At 42.2% G+C, this 23,051-nt stretch overlaps 1 protein-coding gene and 1 non-coding gene across 8 annotated transcripts in view; one reads left to right on the forward strand and one right to left on the reverse strand.

Moving 5' to 3' along the window:
* The window catches only part of MTMR3 (myotubularin related protein 3), a 151,086-nt gene extending 138,729 nt beyond the window's left edge, over positions 1-12,357 (reverse strand). For 4 of the 7 annotated variants that reach the window (XM_047088013.1, XM_047088016.1, XM_047088010.1 and 1 more), the window contains exon 1: positions 12,161-12,357. The gene's annotated coding sequence lies outside the window, so the exon portion shown is untranslated. Of the gene's footprint in view, positions 1-11,819; positions 11,911-12,160 lie in introns of those variants that run through there. The other 3 variants (XM_047088017.1, XM_047088015.1, XM_047088012.1) reach the window with 2 other exon arrangements.
* LOC124518552 (U6 spliceosomal RNA) lies at positions 5,520-5,627 on the forward strand. Its single transcript, XR_006963682.1, has one exon. It is a non-coding gene; the product is annotated as a U6 spliceosomal RNA (small nuclear RNA).
* Positions 12,358-23,051: the final 10,694 nt, after the last annotated feature.

Below are 23,051 nucleotides of genomic sequence, written 5' to 3' on the forward strand. Positions count from 1 at the left end.
AAACATTTTCTGTGCACATCAGATAAAAGAACTACAGAAAATTTTAACTATAGGTTTTATAACACTATTACTTATTTACACGTGTAAAAAATATGTAAGAGTTTAAACAGTCCATAAACATTAATAGTTTACTATGTACTGGGCATTATATAAGTGCTGGGGAATGAGGGAGAACAGCCATCAATACTTACTTCCGTAGGGCTTACAGTCTACCTCTTTAAAGATGATGTCAAACACAATGCATGTAGCCTCAAAGGAATGGAAATCATCACTCATTAAATTATGCTCTTAAATCCTTGAGGGTCTAAGAATACACTTGAAAGCACCTTATAAATCATAAGGTTTAAAAAGAGATACCTAGCCTTTTTTCCAAAGTACTATATACAGCAATCATCTTCAATGTAAATTATCTCATTTCTTTCAGCTGGCAAAAAATAATCACACAAGTTTGCTTTTCACAATCTCTAAGACCTTAATATTATCTTTCTCTGACAATGACCTACCTGTATGAAATAACTGAAATTAAGTTCCCCAGGATGGGAGGACAAAGGGAGACTCATCTTTCTAATACAAAAAGCACCACTTCCTGATTTCATAACTTGGTGGGAGGGGGGCACAAATCAAAAGGAACTTATTCAAACTTAATAAAGTTACTTTTTTTTTTTTTTACTTTCTGTAATTTATTTATTTTTTATAATTTACATCCAAGTTAGTTAGCATATGGTGCAACAATGATTTCAGGAGTAGATTCCTTAAGCCCCTTACCCTTTAGCCCATCCCCCTGCCCAACAACCCCTCCAGCAACCCTGTTTGTTCTCTATATTTAAGACTCTTATGTTTTGTCCCCCTCCCTGTTCTTATATTATTTTTGCTTCCCTTTCCCTTATGTTCATCTGTTTTGTATCTTAAGGTCCTCATATGAGTGTAGTCATAAAATACTTGTCTTTCTCTAATTTCGCTTAGCATATAAAGTTAGTTTTTAATCAAAGATTCACCATAAAAAGTTTCAGCCCAATAAAGCACTTTTTAAAATTTTTTTTTTCAACGTTTATTTATTTTTGGGACAGAGAGAGACAGAGCATGAACGGGGGAGGGGCAGAGAGAGAGGGAGACACAGAATCGGAAACAGGCTCCAGGCTCCGAGCCATCAGCCCAGAGCCCGACGCGGGGCTCGAACTCACGGACCGCGAGATCGTGACCTGGCTGAAGTCGGACGCTTAACCGACTGCGCCACCCAGGCGCCCCAGTAAAGCACTTTTTAAAAGTTAAAGGTTCAGGCTCTTCCAAATGGAGTTACAGTGACATGTTAATTGTGGTACTTCACAAGCAAAGTAGCAATTATTCATCCCTTCCCTCAGTCTCTAAGCTCTTAGAAAACAGAGCTATGTTATAACCAAACCACTTTCCATAAAGCACATTTTAAAATATACCTTACACGATACCAGTTCTTCAAATCTAAGAGGAACAGACTACTTAGATTGTTTCCTATTCTATGATTTTCCCTTTTCGAATTCAACTACCTCAACAACGACAAAAGGTTATCAAACTGTACTTTGAACAATGTTTATGTTTGCCCTTATTGCAGATATGACTCTCAAATGCATGGAACGCTTTAAAGACTATCATAATCCAATTAGGCTGGACCATCTGCAGAACCAGAGGAAATGCCAAAAACAATCATACATAAAGGCCCAACATTAAATCTTAAGAGTCTAAAGCAGTGATATCCAAAGCAAAGTAAAATATACCACCAAGGAACATCCAATATGCTCCATGGGGGAAAGAATAAAAATGTTTGAATTTTATTTTTAATGCTCATCCTTGATAATTCTTTGTTTATATTTTATAAGGTACACAATAACCTGTTACCATACATATTTTATGTAAATTAAATACTTCAGGATTGAGGATTAATGCTCAAAATTTTTTTGCTATTGAGAGGATCAAAAAGTTTAGAGACCACTGGACTATTCTGTCACTGCACTTTCATTTTTACTTGCCCCTTCCACAGAGTTAAACTGTAGAGGCTAAGATCCGATGCTGAAAAAAGAGCAAAAGGAAAACTATTCCCAAACTATGTTAAATTCCCACCAACAAATTAAAAGATAATAAATCACTAGCAAGAATATGAGGAACTGGACACTAAAATACTGTTGGTAGAACTTTGTTATTTTTTTTAACGTTTCATTTATTTCTGAGAGAGAGAGAGAGACAGAGCATGAGCGGGGAAGAGGCAGAGAGAGAGGGAGATAGAGAATCCAAAGCAGACTCCAGGATCCTAGGGGTCAGCACAGAGTCCAATGCGGGACTGGAACTGGAACTCACAAACCACGAGATCATGACCTGAGCTGAAGTAGGACGCTTAACCGACTGAGCCACCCAGGCACCCTGTTGGTGGGACTTTAAAATAGACATCGTGGGTCCCTGAGTGGCTCAATCGGTTAAGCATCCAACTTTGGCTTAGGTCACGATCTCACTGAGTTGGAGCCCCGCGTCAGGCTCCTTGCTGACAGCTCAAAGCCTGGAGCCTGCTTCAGATTCTGTCTCCATCTCTCTGCCCCTCCCCTGCTCACACTGTCTCTCTCTCCCTCAGATATAAAAAAAAAAATGAAAAACATTAATGTTTTAATAGACATCCTATCTATAGGACACCTTGAATACATTCAAAAATTTTTTAATGTTTATTTTTGAGAGACAGAGACAGTGCGAGCAGGAGGGGGCAGAAGAGAGGAAGACAGAATAGAAGCAGGCTCCAGACTCCCAGCTGTCAGCACAGAGCCTGTGAACTGTGAGATCATGACCTGAGTCAAAGTCGGAAACTCAACTGACTGAGCCACCCAGGTGCCCCAAGTGCATTTTAAATCTGAATGTACCCAGGGCACCTGCGTGGCTCAGTCAGTTAAGCATTCTTGAAGTTCATGGGTTCCAGCCCCACATTAGGCTCTGTGCTGACAGCTTGGAGCCTAGAGCTTGCTTCAGATTCTGTGTCTCCCTCTCTCTCTCTCTGCCTCTCGCCCCCCACAAAAATAAACATAAAAAAAATTTTGGGGGGAGACAGTATAAAGATCAGTAGTTGCCTGCCAGCATTTGGGGGCAGAAAGGAGCAATGAATAGGTGGAATACATAAGATCTTTAGGGCAGTGAAAACAGTCTTTACGATGTCATGTCATATACCTTGTAAAAACCCATAGAATGCACAACACTAAGAGTGAGTCATAAAGTAAACTATGGCCTTTGGGTGATTATGATGTGTCAATGTCACATCATCAATTGTTAACAAATGTGCCACTCTGGTGGAAGATGCTGAAAATGGAAGAGGTTATGCATGTGTGCTGGCAAGAAAGTATGTGAGAAATCTCTGTAACTTCCCCTCAATCTTTATGTGAACCTAAAACTGCCCTAAGAAAGTGAAGCCTCAATTTAAAAATTATGAAACAATAATATAGAAGTATAAAAATCTTTAAAAAAAATTTTTTTAGCACACAAACCCTTTGACCATGTAAGCCCACTTTTAGAAATTTAGCCTATGGAAATAGCACAATTGTATAAAAAAGGTCCAAAAGAATTCATGACAGCACTGTTTTAAGAGAAAAATTGAAAATGTCCATTAATGGGAAACTGTTGTACACTATGATGCATCTGTATCACAGAACACTAAGTAACCATGAACAGAACATCAATTTGACATGGAAAGTTGTTCTTTTTAAGTATTCAGTAGATAATGTATAAGAAAAAAGGAAAATACCAAACATCACATTTAAGTGGAATTATGGGTTATCTCTATTTCATTGTCCTGAGTTATCTCAATTTTGTTTTTTGTAGGGTTCCCCCACACACACACACACTGAATATGTACTTACAGCTTTCATAATCAGAAATAACAACCTGATTTTGAAATTAAAAATTAGACTAAATTAGGGGCGCCTAGGTGGCTCAGTCAGTTGAGCATCCAACTTCGGCTCAGGTCACGATCTCGAGGTTTATGAGTTCAAGGCCTGCATCAGGCTCTGTGCTGACAATTCAGAACCTAAAGCCTGCTTCAGATTGTGTCACCCTCTCTTTACCCCTCCCCCGTTTACTTTTTTTCTCAAAAAATAAACATTTTAAAAAATTAATAAAAATAATAAGTGGTACCTGGTTGGCTCAGTTAAGTGCCTGACTCTTGGTTTCAGCTCAGGTCCTGATCTCAGTTCCTGAGTTCGAGCTCTGCATGGGGCTCTGTACTGACAGCAAGGAGCCTGCTTAGGATATTCTCTCTCTCTCTCTCTCTCTCTCTCTCTCTCTGCCCCTCCCCTGCTCATGCACATTCTCTCAAAATAAACTTTTTTTTAAAATTAGACTAAGTTAAAATTCCTTATTATTACCCTGTAGCACTTCCAAAAATGTTTTAATGTTTATTATTTATGGCGGGGGGGGGGGGGGAGGGAAGAAAGAGGGAGACAGAGAATCCCAAGCAGGCTCAGTGCTGTCAGCACAGAGCCCAGATGCAGGGGCTAGAATTCAACAACCATGAGATCATGACCTGAGCCAAGATCAAGAATCAGATGCTTCACCAACTGAGCCCAGGTGCCCCCCAAAAAACTCTTTATGAACACTCTACTTGGCCCCATAAGATTTATGGAATCAGTCTAAATACTTTACAATTAAAGATTTATATTATAGAAAAATAAGCTTAGAACAAAAGAATAAGAACTACCCTATTTTAAATTAGCCATTTTGTCTTTAGACCAATTCTTTCCAAATATGTTAGAATTTATCAATATAATGATAATTCCTTATTATTTTGCCAGCTTATCAATCTATGAATAATTTAGAGAACGAAATGAGTTTATATTTCTCTTCTGGAACTAAGTTATAAAAGCATTAGCTACTAAAAAATTAAACTTGGGGGGCACCTAGGTGGCTTAGTTGGTTAAGTGTCTTCAGCTCAGGTCATGATCTCATGGTTGGTGAGTTTCAAGCCCCTCATCCAGCTCTCTGCTGTCAGCATGGAGCCCAGGCCCACTTCAGAGTTCTATCTTCCTATCTACCCCTCCCCTGCTCACATGCGCACTCGCTCCTTCTCCCACAAAAATAAACATACATTTAGGGGTGCCTGGGTGGTTCAGTCAGTTAAGTGTCCAACTTTGGTTCAGATCATGATCTCACAGTTCGTGGGTTCAAGCCCCACGTCAGGCTCTGTGCCAACAGCTCAGAGCTTAGAGCCTACTTCAGATTCTGTGTCTCCCTCTCTCTGTCCCTCCCCTGCTCATATTCTGTCCCTCTCCCTCAAAAACTAACATTAAAAAAAAATTTTTTTTAATAAACATACATTTTTAAAAAAAAAGGAAACTTAGAACCCAGAGGAAATCAGGAAAACTTGCTACTATCTTTAATAATAAAATCATTCTAAATATTGTGTGAAATAGGTACAAAATAGATCCAGGCCTGGACATATTCAAGATGATACTTTGTAGTAGTCAGCATCAAGACAATACCTCTGTAGTTACCAAGCAGTCATTTAAGGAAAGAGTGCTTAAGTGCTCACTTCAGCAGCACATATACTAAAATTGGAATGATTACAGAGAAGATTAGCATAGCCCCTGCGCAAGGATGACACTCAAATTTGTGAAGCGTTCCATGTTTTTTAGCAGCACTATCAACAATAACCAAAGTATGGAAAGAGCCCAAATGTTCATCGATGGATGGATGGGTAAAGAAGATGTGGTATATATATACAATGGAGTATTACTTGGCAATCAAAAAGAATGAAATCTTGCCATTTGCAACTACATGGATGGAACTGGAGGGTATTATGCTAAGTGAAATTAGTCAGAGAAAGACAAAAATCATATGACTTCACTCATATGAGGACTTTAAGAGACAAAACAGAGGAACATAACAGAAGGGAAACAAATAATATAAAAACAGGGAGGGGGACAAAACAGAAGAGACTCAAATATGGAGAACAAACTGAGGGTTACGGGAGGGGTTGTGGGAGGGGAGATGGGCTAAATGGGTGAGGGGCACTAAGGAATCTACTCCTGAAATCAACGTTGCACTGTATGCTAATTTCGATGTAAATTTTAAAAAAATAAAAATTAAATTAAAAAAAAAAAGGAAAGACTGCTTAAGAACATTTGCATAAATCTATGTCTTACCTTTGTTCATCAAACGGACTTTATAACAGAGGTAAAAGGTACCTTACCCTTGACAAAACAGCTTTTATTTAACCTAGCTTCATAATTTCCTTGCAGTTTTTAATTTGTTTTATGCTTTACTATCTTAGACAGTCATCCTGACTACAAAGCCCAGATACCATATCCCTAAGCAATTGCTTCAAAGTTTAACAACTCAAGAAAAAACATTTTTTGCGTTGCAACCCAGTATATAAACATATAAAAAGTTTCTCAAATCAATACATTTATCATTTGCAATGTGCTGATTTTTTTTTTATTTCTTTTAATGCTTTATTTTTAGATCACCACATTGATGGGGCACCTTGGTGGCTCAGCCAGTTAAGCGTCAGACTCTTGATTTTAGCTCAGGATAGGATCTCACAGTTGTGAGATTTAGCCCCACATAAGGCCCTATGCTGACAGTGTGGAGCCTGCTTGGGATTCTCTGCCTCTGCCTGTCTCTGTCTCCCTCCCTCCCTCTCTCTCCCTCTCTTTCTCTCTCTCTCTCTCTCTCTCCCTTCCTCCCCCTCCCTCCCTCTCTCTGAAACTAAACTAAGATCACCACATTGATACCTTTACCCTAATGTTGTTGCCACCTACCACCCAAAAATAGTCCTGAACTTCACACAGAGTATACTAAACTCCTTCCACCACCTTCTACCACTGCTCCAATATAACAAAACGGGTGAAATCAAGCAAATCTATTCCAAGTGCAAACCTTTGCACAATTGTGAGACATCCCCAATCCCACTCAAGTTCCTGTCACACTGTGACTATTCCTATTGGCATACAGGATGCAAGTGCTAAAAGGCTTCTCTAGGAGGTCTACAGAAGCAGAAATCTTTTCTGTTACCGTGTTGGTGACATTAGTAATTTCTACACCTGACAGTACATACTAGGTTTACCACTGCTCCACAAGCCAACTCTTCTAAGAAAATAAAATAGGATTCTAATATATCATACCCTTACTTTTTAGACTGCTTTTCATATACACCATTCCATTTTATCTAAATAAAAGATTATTCTTCCTTTTATTAATGAGGGAATTAAAGTTCAGAGGGGTTATGTGGCTTGCCAGAAACAACACAGCTAACAAGGAACACAACTCAAGCCTGAACCCAGGATTCACTCCTCTACCTGTTCTCATGCTACAATTTTCATTGTGAACATCTAACACAAATATGAACTTAAAAGGTATGTTAAGTTTCTAGATACAAGGGGCACCTGGCTGGCTCATTCAATAGGGCATGCCACTCTTCATCTCATGATCCTGAGTGAGAGCCCCAAGTTGGGCATAGAGTTTACGTAATAAAAAAATACATACATATTTTTTTAAAAGTTTCTAGATACAGGGGCACCTGGGTGGCTCAGTCAGTTAAGCATCTGATCTCATGGTTCCTAAGTTCAAGCCCAACTTGGGGTTCTCTATCAGCACAGAGGGATCCTGTCTCCCTCTCTGCCCCTCCCCCACTCACACGCTCTCAAAAATAAACTTTTTTTTAAAAAGTTTCTAGATACAGAAATGGAGAGCATTGTATCAATATTAGTATCAAAATAAAGACTTAAAAACAGCAATGAATGTTAATGTTGGTAGCCTCTAAAACTATTAGAAATTCTACTTGAATCCAGTATGGATTTGATCTCACACTCTGTCTTTTAAAAAAAATTTTTTTTTTTCAACGTTTATTTATTTTTGGGACAGAGAGAGACAGAGCATGAACGGGGGAGGGGCAGAGAGAGAGGGAGACACAGAATCGGAAACAGGCTCCAGGCTCTGAGCCATCAGCCCAGAGCCCGACGCGGGGCTCGAACTCACGGACCGCGAGATCGTGACCTGGCTGAAGTCGGACGCTTAACCGACTGCGCCACCCAGGCGCCCCTCACACTCTGTCTTAAGTGAATGTTTCACTGATTATAAAATTACATATAAATTCACCATAGAAAATTACAGAATTGGGTGGTCTGTAAGAAACAACTAGGCACATAAATTACACAAACTTCCCCAAACCATTCTTAATCTTGTGGCTTCACACTAAATTATGAAGTTCCTCATGTGAAATCCATTTTGATTTCAACACTAAGTGAATTACAACAGCATAAGCATGTTGTTTCTGCGTAATACTTGCAACATGCACTCAATTTTCAGAGCACTTTAGGACAATGTCCACAATCTATAAGCTAAAAATAAAACCAAAAAATGTTCAAGTTTTTATTTTTTATTTCATGTTTTTATTTGTTTTTGAAGGAGAGAGAGAGAGACAGAGCATGAGCGGGGGAGGAGCAGAGAGGGAGACACAGAATTCGAAGCAGGCTCCAGGCTCTAAGCTGTCAGCACAGAGCCCGATGCTGGGCTTAGTTTTTTTTTAATTAAAAAAGTTCACCTGCCTATGTAAGATGAATACCAAGTAACATAATTACAAATTATTAAAGATTTGTAGAAGGACACCTGTTAAAGCATGCAACTGTTGATCTTGGGGGTCACAAGTTCAGGCCCCATGCTGAGTGTAGAGCTTACTTAAAAAATATGTATTTGTTTTTGTTTTTTGGTACAAAAAGGTGATTTTACTAGAGTACAAGGACAGGACCCACGGGCAGAAAGAGCTGTCCATAATATTTCTTTTAAAAGAAATGAAGAAAAAGGGGCTCCTGGATGGCTGTCGGTTAAGTGCCCAACTTCGGCTCAGGTCATGATCTCGCGGTTTGTGAGTTCGAGCCCCGTGTCAGGCTCTGTGCAGACAGCTCAGAGCCTGGAGCCTGTTTCAGATTCTGTGTCTCCCGCTCTCTCTGCCTCTCCCATTCTCATGCTGTCTCTCTCTGTCTCTCAATAATAAATAAACGTTAAAAAAAGTTTTTTTTAATAAAAAGACTTGCAGAATCTGGCTGAGGAAACTACTTGAGATCAACAAGTATAGACCTTTAATCATATAGATGAGAAAACAGAGATCCAGAGAAGTGACACTCCTAACAGCAGTCCCACAGTCAATTAATGACACAGAATCTGTCAATCTACAGCTTCCTGTTATCCTAAATGTCTCTGCATCCAATAAACTGTCACTAAAAAGGGTTACTAAACCTAAAAAAGACACATTTAAGACCCAAAAACTGGGGGACAGGGTAGTATACAATGACAGTCTTAAAAAGGGGGGGAGAAGCTTCTGTTTTGTAAAGATTTTAAGTAATCTCTATACCCAATGTGGGGCTCGAACTTACAGCCCTGAGATCAAGAGTTGCATGCTCTACCAACTAAGCTAGCCAGGAGCCCCTAGAATACAGAACCTCTTGAAGGAATTGCAAAGTTCCAAACCACATGAGCTCAAACCTGGCTCTTTAATCCAATACAAGGTATCACGTAGTTTTTAATAACTCATGTTATCAACCACCATAACTTTTTTTTCCCCATCTTAAATACTATTCATTTGCTCAACAAATATCTGAAAGCACAATATACACTAGGAACTATGCTAGGTACTGAAGACACCAAGAAAACAAAACAGAAAAAGCCTTTTGCTCAACTGGATACACTTCTCTAAAATACTAGTCTATGACCTGACAGGATATTTACCAAACTCCTTCACTACTCTACATAACTATACCAACGTTTTCTGCCAATTCTTCCAAACTTAAATAGAACCTCACCACACCCCCTCTGCAATATGAATATTTCTTGGGTAATTCACTATTCCACTTTTACCACAGAAGGTGTTAATCAGAACTACAAAAGAATTAAAAACTGACTTTACCGGGCACCTGGGTGGCTCAGTCGGTGAAGCGTCTGACTCGGTTTCAGCTCAGATCATGATGTCACAGTTCATGGGTTCGAGCTCTGTATCTGGCTCTGAGCTGTCACTGCTGAGCCTGCTTCAGATTCTCTCTCTCCCTCTCTGCCCTTCCCCATGCATGCTCACACTCTCTCTCTCAAAATAAACTTTAAAAACTGACTTGACCACTCCTCATGGACTGGGGCAAGTTTCAAGAACTTTTCACAATCCACAATAAACCTTCCTGGTGCACAACCCTCATCATCTCAAATGACTGGTAACTCATCCACCCTACCCTCACTTTACTAGAAACCTGAGTCAGATGGTTTAGGAGCAACCATGATGTTGAGATGTTGGGAAGCACATACCATGAACTCCTTTGTGAGCCAGAAGTAAACTTACTGCCTCTCACTCTCCTTTTTTTCCCCATGGATCTTTTGATGCATCTCTAGATACACCTCCAGTCAAGCAGCACCTAATTTTATCAGGTATGTTCCCAAAGACTTGCACAACTAACTTCTGGCAACAAATCTGATTCCCCTATCTAAACCCATTATATTTTAAGAGATGCTCAATTTTCAGATTTAGGTTTCTCAAGCTTCCCCTTCTTCCCTATAAGAATTAAAGCTCTATAAAGAATTAAAAGCACTCTCAGAAGTCCTAATTAATAGAAAAGCTCTGGAATACCAAAGGTGACCTACAGCTGACTTTCACAGGTTCACAAGCCTGGCTGACCAGAATCATTCATGGAGCTTTGTAAGGATGGATTCCCATGCCCCACCCACAGAGATTTTTATTCACCAGGTCCTGCATGGAGCTTAGGAATCAACATTTAAGACAGTCCATACTATTTCTGATGACCGTGTTTAGGTAACCACTGAACTAAAAAACCTAGCCTACAAGCTAAGAAACATGGATTCTCCTATGGCTTGCTATTAACTACAAGTAGGGCTGTACCACTATGCTGGTCACTTGAACTGCTCTGGGTCACCTGAAAATAAGGGAGGTAATTAGAGCTAAAAGAGGCCTTCACAGGCAGCCAATTTAAAATTCGGGAACTCTCCAAATTTAGTTTAATATCACATACTGTACTGGGTTTACTCAAAACTGTCATTCTGTAAGCTCTGTGACCCACCGAAGTTACAGGCTATAGTAGGCAAGACTTTCTGCATGCCACCAATGCACCCTACTTGGGTCTCTGACCCTACAGAAACAGCCTTTAACCTGAAAGAATAAAGTTCCTATCACCTCTCCAAGTACAAATCACAAATGTTTAATGTAAAAAATTATTTCGTGTAATTCAACCCAAGCCTTGGATGGCATCACCGTCCACATTACGAAAAACGAAGTTGAACCTCAACTAGAAGAGTATGCACGGTTTTTTTGTTGTGAAAAATTAGATTCCGTCGGATAAAGTGGACGTCAAGATATTAAACCAATCAAGAATTTAGGCCTCAGGCTGGTGAAGACACACCTGAACATCAATAGATCAAGTGCAAAACTCACTGACGAGATTACCAGACCCCAGAGAAGTTTATTAAAGCACCTATAAAATTCAACCCACTATTTTGAACTAAGTTTTTCAGCCCAAAGTACAAGCAACAATATTATCGCAGGGGTCCGAAGCAACAGAATTTCCAATTGAGAAATAACAATCTTTCGCGGAGCTGTCTGACCTAGTGTTTCCTGAGCTCTCAACCGCCTCCGAACCATCCTTCCCACCCAAGTACTACCAGGTCAGGAGGATGCCCTGCTGCACAGTCGGCCACTCCTCCTTCCCACAAGTCCCGGGCCCTTACCGCTCGCCTCAGGGGCTCCGCTGGCCCCGACCTCCGGCCTCTCGCCACAGTGGACTCCCACAGACCCGGTCGGGAACCGGGGGGAGGGGGGGGCATACACTCACCTCCCGGGGTTCGCAAGCACTTCCCCGGACGCTCCCGGGGTAGCATTTCACACCCCTAGACCCATGGGCCCGTCCGCACCGAGTCCGGGATGGCCGCCGGGGCCTGGGACCCCGCCTCCCCCGCGCCGAGCCGGGCCCGGCCACTGCGCTCCCACTCCCCACGCCTCCCCCTGGCGGCCGCGGCCGCCGCCCAGGACACCCCTCCCCAGGCCACGCACGCCGTCCCCAGCCCCCCACGGGCCGCCGCCTCCTCAGAGGGTGACAGCCGCTGCGCCGGGGCCGAAGCCGGCCCCTCCTCCAGCCCCTCCTTACCCCCGGAGGAGGGGGGGGGGCGTTCTTACCGGGCGGCAGGACATGGCGAGGCCCGCCACGGCACGGCCTCCTCCGCCACCCCACTAGGCTCCCAGCCAGGGCCGGCGGGGGGCAGCGCCTGGGCCGCTGGAGCGTTTCGTCCGGCTGCTCCTTCGCTGCCGCCGCCGCCTTCTCACAACCACAACAACATGGCGGCAGCGGCCACACAGAGCGCGCTCCTGACGCCGAGCCGGGCCACGAGCGGGGGCGCGCGCGCACGCTCGGGCCCTCGATCCGCGGTCAGGGAAAAAAGGCAGGCGTTCGCGGGCTGGGCGAAGGCGGGGCCCGGACCGATGGCCACGCCCCGGGAGGTAGGCGGGGCTGCACGCGAGCTGAATGCCCTCCGCAGCGGGAGGGGGGAGGAGCCCAGGTGAAGAAATCAGAAACAGGTGGGAAATAGGCAAAGAAGAAAACCAATGGTGGTCCTACAGATTTGGAGGAGGCATCTTTTCCCTGCTTTAGAGCCCTGATAGAGACAAAGCCTCACTCTACTTAACCAATAAAATAGAATAGTAGTATTTTTCACCTGTAGTTATGATGAAGCTAAAACCAATTTAATATAATGCATATAAATATGGTGTGCTCAAGGCTCTACTCCGAAAACAATTTCAAACTGCTTCAGCTGAAGCTCAGCTGGAACAAATGAGTTTTCAAACAAAAATTGTACCCTATTCCCAACAGCCTGCAGAAGAATTCTACAAGCCAGAACAGAATTATTTTAGGCCCTAACAGATTAACTTCAGAGTTGCATTTCAACGGTATACCCTTGACTTTTCTGGAAAATAGCCAAGAGAACTAGTCAGATGAAATTTATGTTTGCATTTGTTATATTTCTTCCACAGCACTCTCTGCAATTATTTATCCATCTTTCATGTTTATGGTCTTTCTATCCCATTCCAATGTAAAATCTACTTGAAAATAAAATTATTTTATTCATCACTCTATCCCCACACCTGAACTGAGCATGGCAAAAATTGGGCAATTTCTTAACAGCTAATTTCAGTTATACAATTCATCTAATTGAATCTTCACAGCTTTACTAGGTAGATACTATTATCTCCATTTTTTTTTAAGTTTATTTTTGAGAGAGAGAGAGTGAAACACAGAATCCGAACCAGGCTCTAGGCTCTGAGCTGGGCAGGGGAGGGGGTGTTCTTGAACCTATGAACTGCAAGATCATGACCTGAACTGAAGTCGGAGGCTTAACTGAGCCACCCAAGCGCTCCTATTATCTCCATTTTAGAAATGAAGATAATACAGCCCAGAATAAGATGCTCTTAAAGCAAAATTCAAACCCAAACGGCAAAAATTATGCTCTCTGGCACTGGACTCTACTGCCCTGCCCTTCATGCATCATCACCTGAAATAAAATCCCAAGTAAAAAGTTACATTAGAGTTCAAAGTTAGGAAAGGCTTTGCTGTATTTCCACAGAATCAGATAAGCTTCCTTTCTGATAGTGTTATGCAGCTGATTGTGCATCTTTTCACCTTGTCTTCCCAAAAGCCCAGGGCTAATTCTGAAGTCAGTGCTACCCTTACTGTTGGCCACTATGGTCCACATATTAACCATGGTTTTTTCTCCCGCCTCAACTTTGCACTTTCTTTCTTTTTTTTTTTTTTTTATGTTATTTACTTTTGAAAGAGAGCATGAATGGGGGAGGGACAAAGAGACAAAGGGAGACAGAGAATCTGAAGCAGGCTCTGTGCTTCATGGGGCCGAACATGGGGCTGGAACCCACCAACCCTGAGATCATGACCTGAGCTGAAGTCCAAGGCTCAACCTATTGAGCCACCAAAGTGCCCAACTTTGCACTTTTACTTATATTTTACTGTCCTGATTTTCCCTTTCTGTTATATGATTATAGCCTTTATGGATTGAGAGAGGAAATAGTAAGTACATAGAATAGATGAATGACAAAGAGATTTCCCACCTGTGTCTCCTGTTGTCTGATAAAACAAGGTTCCCATCAGGTTCCTCTCCTATAGATTCGTGTCCTGCTACCCAGGCCTTCACTCAGGCAAAAGCTAAAGGATGGGGTTCCATAGTTGAGTGGCCTCTGATTGGATTAAAGCTAGCACCTGACTCCAGGACAGCCCGCCCATAGGCTGGCTAGAGTCCAATGAGGTGGCTAGGGGCAAAGATTCAGCCAATCCCACAGCTCCCCTGAAATCCACAGGGAAAGAGGTACCTGTTGGCCTGCCACTTGGTTTTCTTTTTTAGGCAGAATATCGTCGTATTTACCTTTTAACCTGAGCCAAGTAATTTTGAACTGAAGCCTCAACTAGTATACAGGACATGGAAGGAGTTTCTCTGAAATCACTATTTGTATGTCCTTGGTCTCATAATAGCATGTTAGCTATTATGTTAGGATTGCACCTTAAGATGTACTGACGTTATGTAAGCATTTTACATGTGTATCTAATGTAATCTTAACAACCCTATGGCCAGGTATTGTTACTCTACCCGATTTTACACAAGAGGAGGTGTAAAAGCCAGAATTTGAACTCAGACGATTTGATTCGGCGAGCATACTTTTAAACTTCTACATGTCATCCCCACTGCTGCCCACCTGCTTATCCTTAAGCAGACCTCAGTAAATGGTCTTTAAATAAGAAAGAGAAAACTGCTGTGTGGCCTTGAGAACTCACTTCAAGAAGGGCCTTAAAAAAAAAGTAACGGAAAGAAAGCTGGTTTGAGTCTAAAGTACATTTGAATCTTGGTGCCTCCACATACTTGTTCTTTATCTCCCTTTCCTATGCCTCAGTTTCCTCATTGACCCTATGGGATCATAATCACTATTCTGCTCACCTCACAGAAATGTGTAAAGGTTCTTTAAGGTAATGAGTTTGAAAACTTTTTATACCCTATGAAAAGCCAAACCAGTGGATGGGATTCCTCTTGGGCTTTGGCTAAAGACAAAACCCTAAACTTTGTGCAGTAAGTCAAGAAAAGAGGGAGAAAATCAATCCAGGCTCAGTGAGGGCTCCTCACTGCCCTGTTTCTCAAGTGAGGCACCCTCTTCTACCCACCTGACCTTCTTCCCCTCCTCCTGCTACCCTTTCAGCATCCTTCCCCCATGCTATCTTCAAAGCTGAAAATGTTCTTCCAGCTGTTCAGGGACTCTTTGAAGTAGCCTAAGACAGATGGAAAGGTTGATTGATACAGGATTCCTGAGGTCATGCAGCGCCATGAAAGGCAGGACTCCCTTAAGCCCCCCGCCCAGCTGCAGCCTTTACAATACTAGAACCTGCTGCTTAATGATAAAAGTCACTTCCATTTCAGTGAGCTCTCTTTGTGTGGATTATCTCCAAATTCAACTGTTCAGCATCTCCTTGGCCTCCCAACCCACCTAGCAGACAGGGGTAACTGGGGATCTCAGATTTTAAGGACCCACTTACCCAGGGTCAGCTAGAAACTAGAATCATATTTATGTGATTCAACATCTCCAGGGATTTTCCAGGCACCACACAGTACCGTATAGCTGGAATGAGTCAGCTCAATTACAATTCAGCATAGAGCGGTGGTCCACAAAGTGTGGCTCACAGGTCTCTGCAAAGCCCTGAGACTTTCAAAATTGTTTTAATAATAAGAAATTATTTACTTTTTTTTTTTAAACCATGTTGCCATTTGCACTGGTGGTAAGATTGGGGGCACAAATCAAGGCAGTGGTATCATCTGCATTAGGAGCCATTGTAGTCTTCACTTACATGCACTGGTAGTAAATAAAATAATTATTTCACTTACGAATATCTTTGAGGGGCACCTGGCTGGCTCAGTGGGTACAGCATGTGACTCTTGAGCTCCAGGTTGTTAGTTCTACCCCATATTGGGTGTAGATTTTAATTAAAAAGAAAATCTTAAGGGGCACTTGGATGGCTCAGTTGGTTAAGCGTCAGACTCTTGATTTTCACTTAGGTCATGATCTCACAGTTCATGAATTTGAGCCCTGCATTGAGCTCTATGTTGACAGCATGGAGCCTGCTTGGAATTCTCTCTCTCTCTGCCCTACCCCACTCTCACTGTCTCTCCCTCTCTCTCTCTCTCAAAATAAATAAATTTAAAAATATATTTAAAAACTAAAATCTTAAAAAAAATAATATATTTTAAGAAGCATAAATAAAGATCTAATTTTATTAACTCTAGACATTTGGATACAAGTCTTTTTAATATTCTGTGTGATGAAATGAAAATTACACATGAAGCACTTTTTTATTTTTTTTACGTTTTTTTAATGTTTCCTTATTTTAGAGAGAGAGAGAGAGAGAGATTGCAAGCAGGAGAGGGGCAGAGAGAGAGGGAGACACACAAACTGAAGCAGGCTCCAGGCTCTGTGCTGACAGCTCAGAGCCCAATGCGGGGCTCAAACTCATGAGCTGTGAGATCATGACCTGAGCCCAAGTCAGACACTTAACCTACTAAGCCACCCAGACACCCCTAATGTTTATTTATTTTTGAGGGTGGGATAGGGCAGAGAAGGGGGGACGACAGAGGATTCAAAGCAGGCTCCAAGCTGACAGCAGTGAGCCCAATGTGGGGCTTGAACTCATGACATGAGATCATGACCTGAGCCAAAGTCGGACACTCAACTGACTGAGCCACCCAGGAGCCCCTAAAGCACTTTTTTTTTTTAACTTTTTTATTGAAGTAAAATTGACATAACATAAAATTAACCATTTTATTTTTTTTAATTTTTTTTAACATTTATTTATTTTTGGGACAGAGAGAGACAGAGCATGAATGGGGGAGGGGCAGAGAGGAGACACAGAATCGGAAGCAGGCTCCAGGCTCTGAGCCATCAGCCCAGAGCCCCACGCGGGGCTCGAACTCACGGACCACGAGATCGTGACCTGAGCTGAAGTCGGTCGCTTAACCGACTGAGCCACCCAGGCGCCCCAAAATTAACCATTTTAAAGTGATCAATTCTGAGGTGCCTTTCTGGCTGGTTGGTGGAGCAAGTGACTCTTGATATCCAGGTTGTGAGTTCAAGCCCCGCACTGGGTAGAGATTACTTTTAAAAAGAAAAAAAAGAAAAAAGAAATTTAAATAGTGACCAGTTCTGTGACATTTCATAACATTCATAACAGTGTTGTGCAACTACCACCCTTATCCAATTCCAAAACATGATCATAACTCTAAAATAAGAGTAGGTTAAGCGTCCGACTTGGGCTCAGGTCATGATCTCACAGTTCATGAGTTTGAGCCCCGCATCCGGCTCTGAGCTGTCAGCACAGAGCCTGGAGCCTGCTTCAGTTTCTGTGTCTGTCTCCCCCTCTCTCTGCCCCAGTCTCGCTCTGATTCTCTCTCTCTCAAAAATAAATAAATATTTTTTAAGAAAAAAGAAAAAGAAAAAAAAACTACCACTTGTCAAGTTTTAGTGTAATGACAAAAAGAATATTCACAGTTATCTGTTTTGTATGAGGCTGGATTGTCTTCATGTATTTCAACTAAAACAAATTGCCAAAGATTGAATGCAGAAGCAAATATGAGAATGCAAAATTTTTTTATTAAGTTAAGCTTTAATGAGAGCTGCAACTGCATAAAACAATGCCACCATGCTCACTAAATTTCTTTGTTTTAGAAAACATAGTTATTTTTCACAACGATATGTTACTTGTGTTCACATGTCATGGGTTTACAAAATTGTTTTTTTAATCATGCTACTTTTTTTATTCATTAAAAAAATTGTTTTAAGTAGGTCTACACCCAATTTGGGGTTCAAATTCATGACCCCAATATCACGAGCCACAAGCTCTGCCAATTGAGCCAGCTAGGCACCCCTAAATTATGCTATTTTTATAAATTAATAAATAATTTTATATTTTGTCAGTTTTCATTCCTAACAAGATAAATATCAATTGGCATAACCTATGTAAACAAAATCTCTTTAGGATCTTCAATAATTTTAGGGTTTTTTTTTGTAGTTTTTTTTTTAAATGTTTATGCATTTATTTTGAGAGAGAGAGAGCACGAGCAGGGGAGGGGCAGAGAGATAGAGAGGGAGAGAGAGAATCCTAAGCAGGCTCCGCAGTCCCCCACATGGAGCTTGAACTCACAAACTGTGAGATCATGCCCTGAGCCAAAATCAAGAGTCAGATGCTTAACCCATTTGAACCACCCAGGCACCCCAGGATTTTCAATAATTATAAAGAAACTAACAAGTTTGAAAACCACTAGTATAGAGTATTCATTGGAAATTCTCAATTGCAAAGGCATTCCACACTTGGATTTTTTTTGTTTAAATAGCTATTTAATATATATTTGGTAAAATATAAGAAACCAAATTCAGCTCTCACAGGTATCATTGCTTAGGATGAGACTAAATTTATTTATATAAAATGATGAACTGATTTAAGGAAAAATATGAAGTATTAAAAAAAGAAACAAGCCCAGAATGAAGTCACTTGCACCTCTCAACAGAAAACCAAGACTTAATTAACAGTTTCAGCCTCTCCCAGGAATATGACCTTTTATTTATTTTTTGTTTTGTGTTTTGGTTTTTTTGGTGCCAAAACCAAGATTGAACAGGAATGTGACTTTTTTCCTTTTTTTAAGTAAACTCTACGCCCAAGGTGGTGCTCAAATCCATGACCCAGAGATCAAGAGTCACAAAGTCCATGGACTGAGCCAACCAGGTGCCCAGGAATGTGATCTTTTAGAAGTCAATCTGAAATGTCGGGATCAGCACTAATGAAATAATCTGCTTAATAGAAACCCTGCATTCCCTTCCCCCCAAAAGACAATGTTCTGGCCAAGCAATCGTTTCTTTTGCTAGTAACTTCCCAAGCCCACACTCCTTCACATAAAAACCTATTTTGTACAGCTCCTCTGAGCACCTCTCTACTTGCTAGAGGGGATGCGACCCAATTCATGAATTGCTTAATAAGGCCAATCAGATCTTCAAATTTACTTGGTTGAATTTTGTTTTTTAACAAAGGTGAACATGAGTACACAGCTGATTGTGTCAAAAATTCATGAGGATAGTACCCAAATGATTGGACTTTGAGAAACATTCAAATAGTGATTGAGTTTTTTAATTAGACAAACTTGCCACCATAACTTACTATATGGGTAATTTCATCTGGAAAATGAATTATTGCCAAGGTAATGAGTGAACACATGTGCAGTAGCGCTCAGTAGATGTACTTCCCATCCTCCTCCCAGGGAGAGGTATCTGATAGTCTGTGACAGAGGTACCTGTCACAGAAGGAGGTGGGAAGCCTGGATTCCTGACCCAGCTGAGCCACTGACTCACTGATCTGACTCCACCCTCAGGGCCTCAGTTTTCTCATCCAGAAAATGACAGGGTGGGATGTCATCTTCTCTGGAGCCTCCCAGTCCTACCAACCATCCTCTGATTAAAGGATCCAGCTTCACCTTGTTTGGCTATTGCATCAGAGAATCACAGAACTGCAGCTGGAAAAGACTCTCAATGTGTCTCTCTGGCATGACCCCCACCAATTTCATAAATGGAGAAACTGAAGCCCAGAGAGGTTAAGAAGTTAAACTACCTTCTTGGCCATGTGGGTGCAGGGGAGGGGGTCCAGTGGGAAAATGAGAATGTTTCCTCTACACTTTGATAAATGATATAGGCGTTTGGTGGTTTAGATACCACTCACGCCTTAACAAATATCCCGGAAATTCCACTAGGAGATACAAATCCCACTTCAGCTTGAGAAAAATCAATGCCGTTGGTTGGTAACAGTGTGTTAACTGGATTGATGGATTGCTTAGTGTTACTAACTAAATCCACCTTGAAAGGTCAGTCCCCCACCCCCCACACTTATGAATTCCCCTAGGGAAGGCAGAGAAGATGAAACTGGCAAGAAGAGGATAGAAAGGAATGGGGAGGGGGGAGACCATGAGAGGGAAAGGGAGGCTTTCCCTTCTTCTCTCCATTTCCCCTCCCTCTCTCCTCCCTCCCCTCTCTCCACCCTTTCCCATTTGAGACAACACACCCCTCTCAGTGCCCAGCTTGCTCTACCCAAAGCTTCCCTGCAGCCTGGGCCAATTTGCAGCCACAAATAGAACCAGAATCCACTGAAAATAGCTCCTCCTCCCTTCTGCCCAGAGTTTCCAAGGGCTGGCAAGGATGCCCTGCCTGTACCAGCCAGGCCCCAACCAGGGAACTCAGGTAGAGGGACACCAAGGCCAAGGTTGGGGACCAGCTAAGGAACAACAGCTCCAAAAATAACTGACTCTTGTTAAGTGCTGGCTCCATGCCAGTACCACCAGGAGCTTTAGTTCCCAGCAACCCAATGAGGAAGGTCCATACCATTAACCCCATCACACAGATGAGGCTCTGAGAAGTAAGGAGCTTGCCCAGAGCCACACAGCCAGTGGGAAGGTGGAGCTGGGGTCCACATGGTTAACCACTCCACTACACTCCATGCAAGGTGACTCTACTAACTAGCTCCAGGTCCCCAAGGTTGTGGGGAGTTCATGACATCCAGAACTTGCGCGAGCTGGGGAAACTGAGACCCAGAGACAGGAGAAGCACTCGGTAAACAAGTAAAGCAAGCACCCAGGTCTCTCGGCATAGGGGCCAATGGTTTTGCAGAGGTTGGAGCAAACAGAGACTCCCTTGTTCCTTTTATGTGGAAGCCCCATGGGTCTTTTTCTCTTTTTTTTTTTTTCTTTTTCTTTTCTTTTCTTTCCTTTTTTTTTTTTTTTTTTTCTTCTCATTTCAACTTCCTCCCTTTTCCCTCCAGAGCAGAGAGCCTGCTCCAGCCACTGGTCTGGCAGCCAGGCATCCTGAGATTACCTCTTCTTCCCCCTCTCCTCAGGGTGTTTAATGTTCTAGGGGAAGAGAGCAAACAGCAGGGCATAAATCATGGATGACACAGGCTGGTTTTCTCCTTTGCTAAATATGAAGCAGACAGAACCCAGCAAGGGAAGAGAATTAGCAGGGATTTGCTGGCTCATTTAAATCCAAGGTCCAAAGGTACACATTTCTCCAACCCCTGAGAGTTAGATAAATTTTCTTCTGCCCCAAGATCCCATTTGTTATAAAATAATTCTCCGAAACAGTCTTAACCTCTACAGCGATGAAAAGAAAGACTGAAATAAAGCCATGGAAGCTTTGTTGGGAAGGAATTAAGTTATTTAAGAAGTGGTTGAGGGTTATCAGGGCACCTAACTGGCTCAGTCAGTAAAGCGTGTGACTCTTGATCTTGGGGTTGTGGATTCGAGCCCCATGTTGGGTGTAGAGATTACTGAAAAATAAAATCTTTGGGGTGCCTGGGTGGCTCAGTCGGCTAAGTATCTGACTCTTGATTTCAGTTCAGGTCATGAGCTCCCAGTTTGCGGGGTCGAGCCCACCATCAGGCTCTACGCTGACACCACGAGTGTGCTTGGGATTCTCTCTCTCACTCTCTCTCTCTGCCCCTCCCCCTCCAAAATAAATAAATCAACTTTTAAAAAATCAAAAAAATAAAATAAAATAAAATTTTTAGGGGGCACCTGCATAGCTCAGTTGGTTAAGCGTCTGATTCTTGATTTTGACTCAGGTCATGATCTCACAGTTTGTGAGATCAAGCCCTTCGTTGGGCTCTGCACTGACAGCAAGGAACCTGCCTGGGACTCTCTCTGCCCCTCCCCCCTTCAAATAAATAAACTTAAAAAAAAAAAAAAGAAATGGTCAAGGGGTATGAAGTAGAGTCTCACACCTAGTGTCAAACAATTATCAGTCCCATTCTGAATCCTGCCACACCTCTACAAAGTTTGCCAAGCTGCCTCAGTTTCCCCAATGTGTCTGAGAACCAAGGAATTCAAAGAGTATACACACTCAGTCAATCTTTGTTGCAAATGTACCCCCTTTATCTAGTACCATGCCGAGTTCTGCAGTTGCAACAGTGACAACAGTGACAAGAGAAAACCAGGCTCTGCCCTCTTGGGACTCAGTCTATTTGGCAAGACAAAGCCCACGGAAGGCCAGGTTATAGCCCTGATGGAAAAGATACAGGATTTATGGCAACAGTTATGTAGGGAACCTACCCCACACTTGATGGGAGGCAGATAACATTGATGCAGAGATTGGAAGGAAAGGTAGGTGTGGTGTGCCTGGTTGGCTCAGTCAGTTAAGCATCTGACTTCAGCTCAGGTCATGATCTCACGGTTCACAAGTTTGAGCCCCACACTGGAGCTCAAAGATCCACATCGGCTACACTATGAATGCAGAGCTTGCTTTGGATCCTAGGTCTCCCTCTCTCTCTCTGCCCCTCCCCTGCTTGCTCTGTCTCTCTCTGTCTCTGTCTCTGTCTCTCTCTCTCTCTCAGAAATAAACTTAAAAAACAAAAGAAAAGAAAGGTAGGAGTTAATCTAACAAAAGTCAAGAGAAAGGGTGGTTCAAGAGATGGAACAGCACATCCAAAGACCCAGAGACAGAAGACACCCGACCTATTCATTGGACCAACCAATTGGAGCAAATATAGGTTTATTTGGACATCTCTCTGTGAGGCAAGCTTACTATTCATTTTAAGACTAGACCCTTGCTGAAATTCTATGATTTAATGCTGTGTTAATCATAGAGCACAGGCTGGATTCCATAACGGTTGCATTCTTTTAATATTACGAATTCCTTCATCAGCACCTCTAGGAAATAATCAACCTTGTTCCAACAAGTCTCTCGATGTTGACAAATCCTTTTATTGAATGTATTCCATCTATCTCCCTGAGTCCTACGTTCTTGACTTTCAGGGTTCAGTATTCTAGAACCTAACTCACTCCATCCTCCTTCATCAGGACACATATGACATAAAAGAGCAGCCAGTATGATCTGGAGTCTTCAGTCTTTCTGGGAAATTACAGAATTATATTCAACCAGAGAGAAAAAAATAAAGCCCAAACATCCTCTATCCCCAGCCCAACAGCATGGAAGATTA

This window comes from Lynx rufus, unplaced genomic scaffold (assembly GCF_022079265.1).
Source record: "Lynx rufus isolate CCGP_SWC_20201006 ecotype Redwood Valley unplaced genomic scaffold, mLynRuf1.p SCAF_24, whole genome shotgun sequence".
NCBI classification, from domain to species: Eukaryota; Metazoa; Chordata; class Mammalia; order Carnivora; family Felidae; genus Lynx; species Lynx rufus.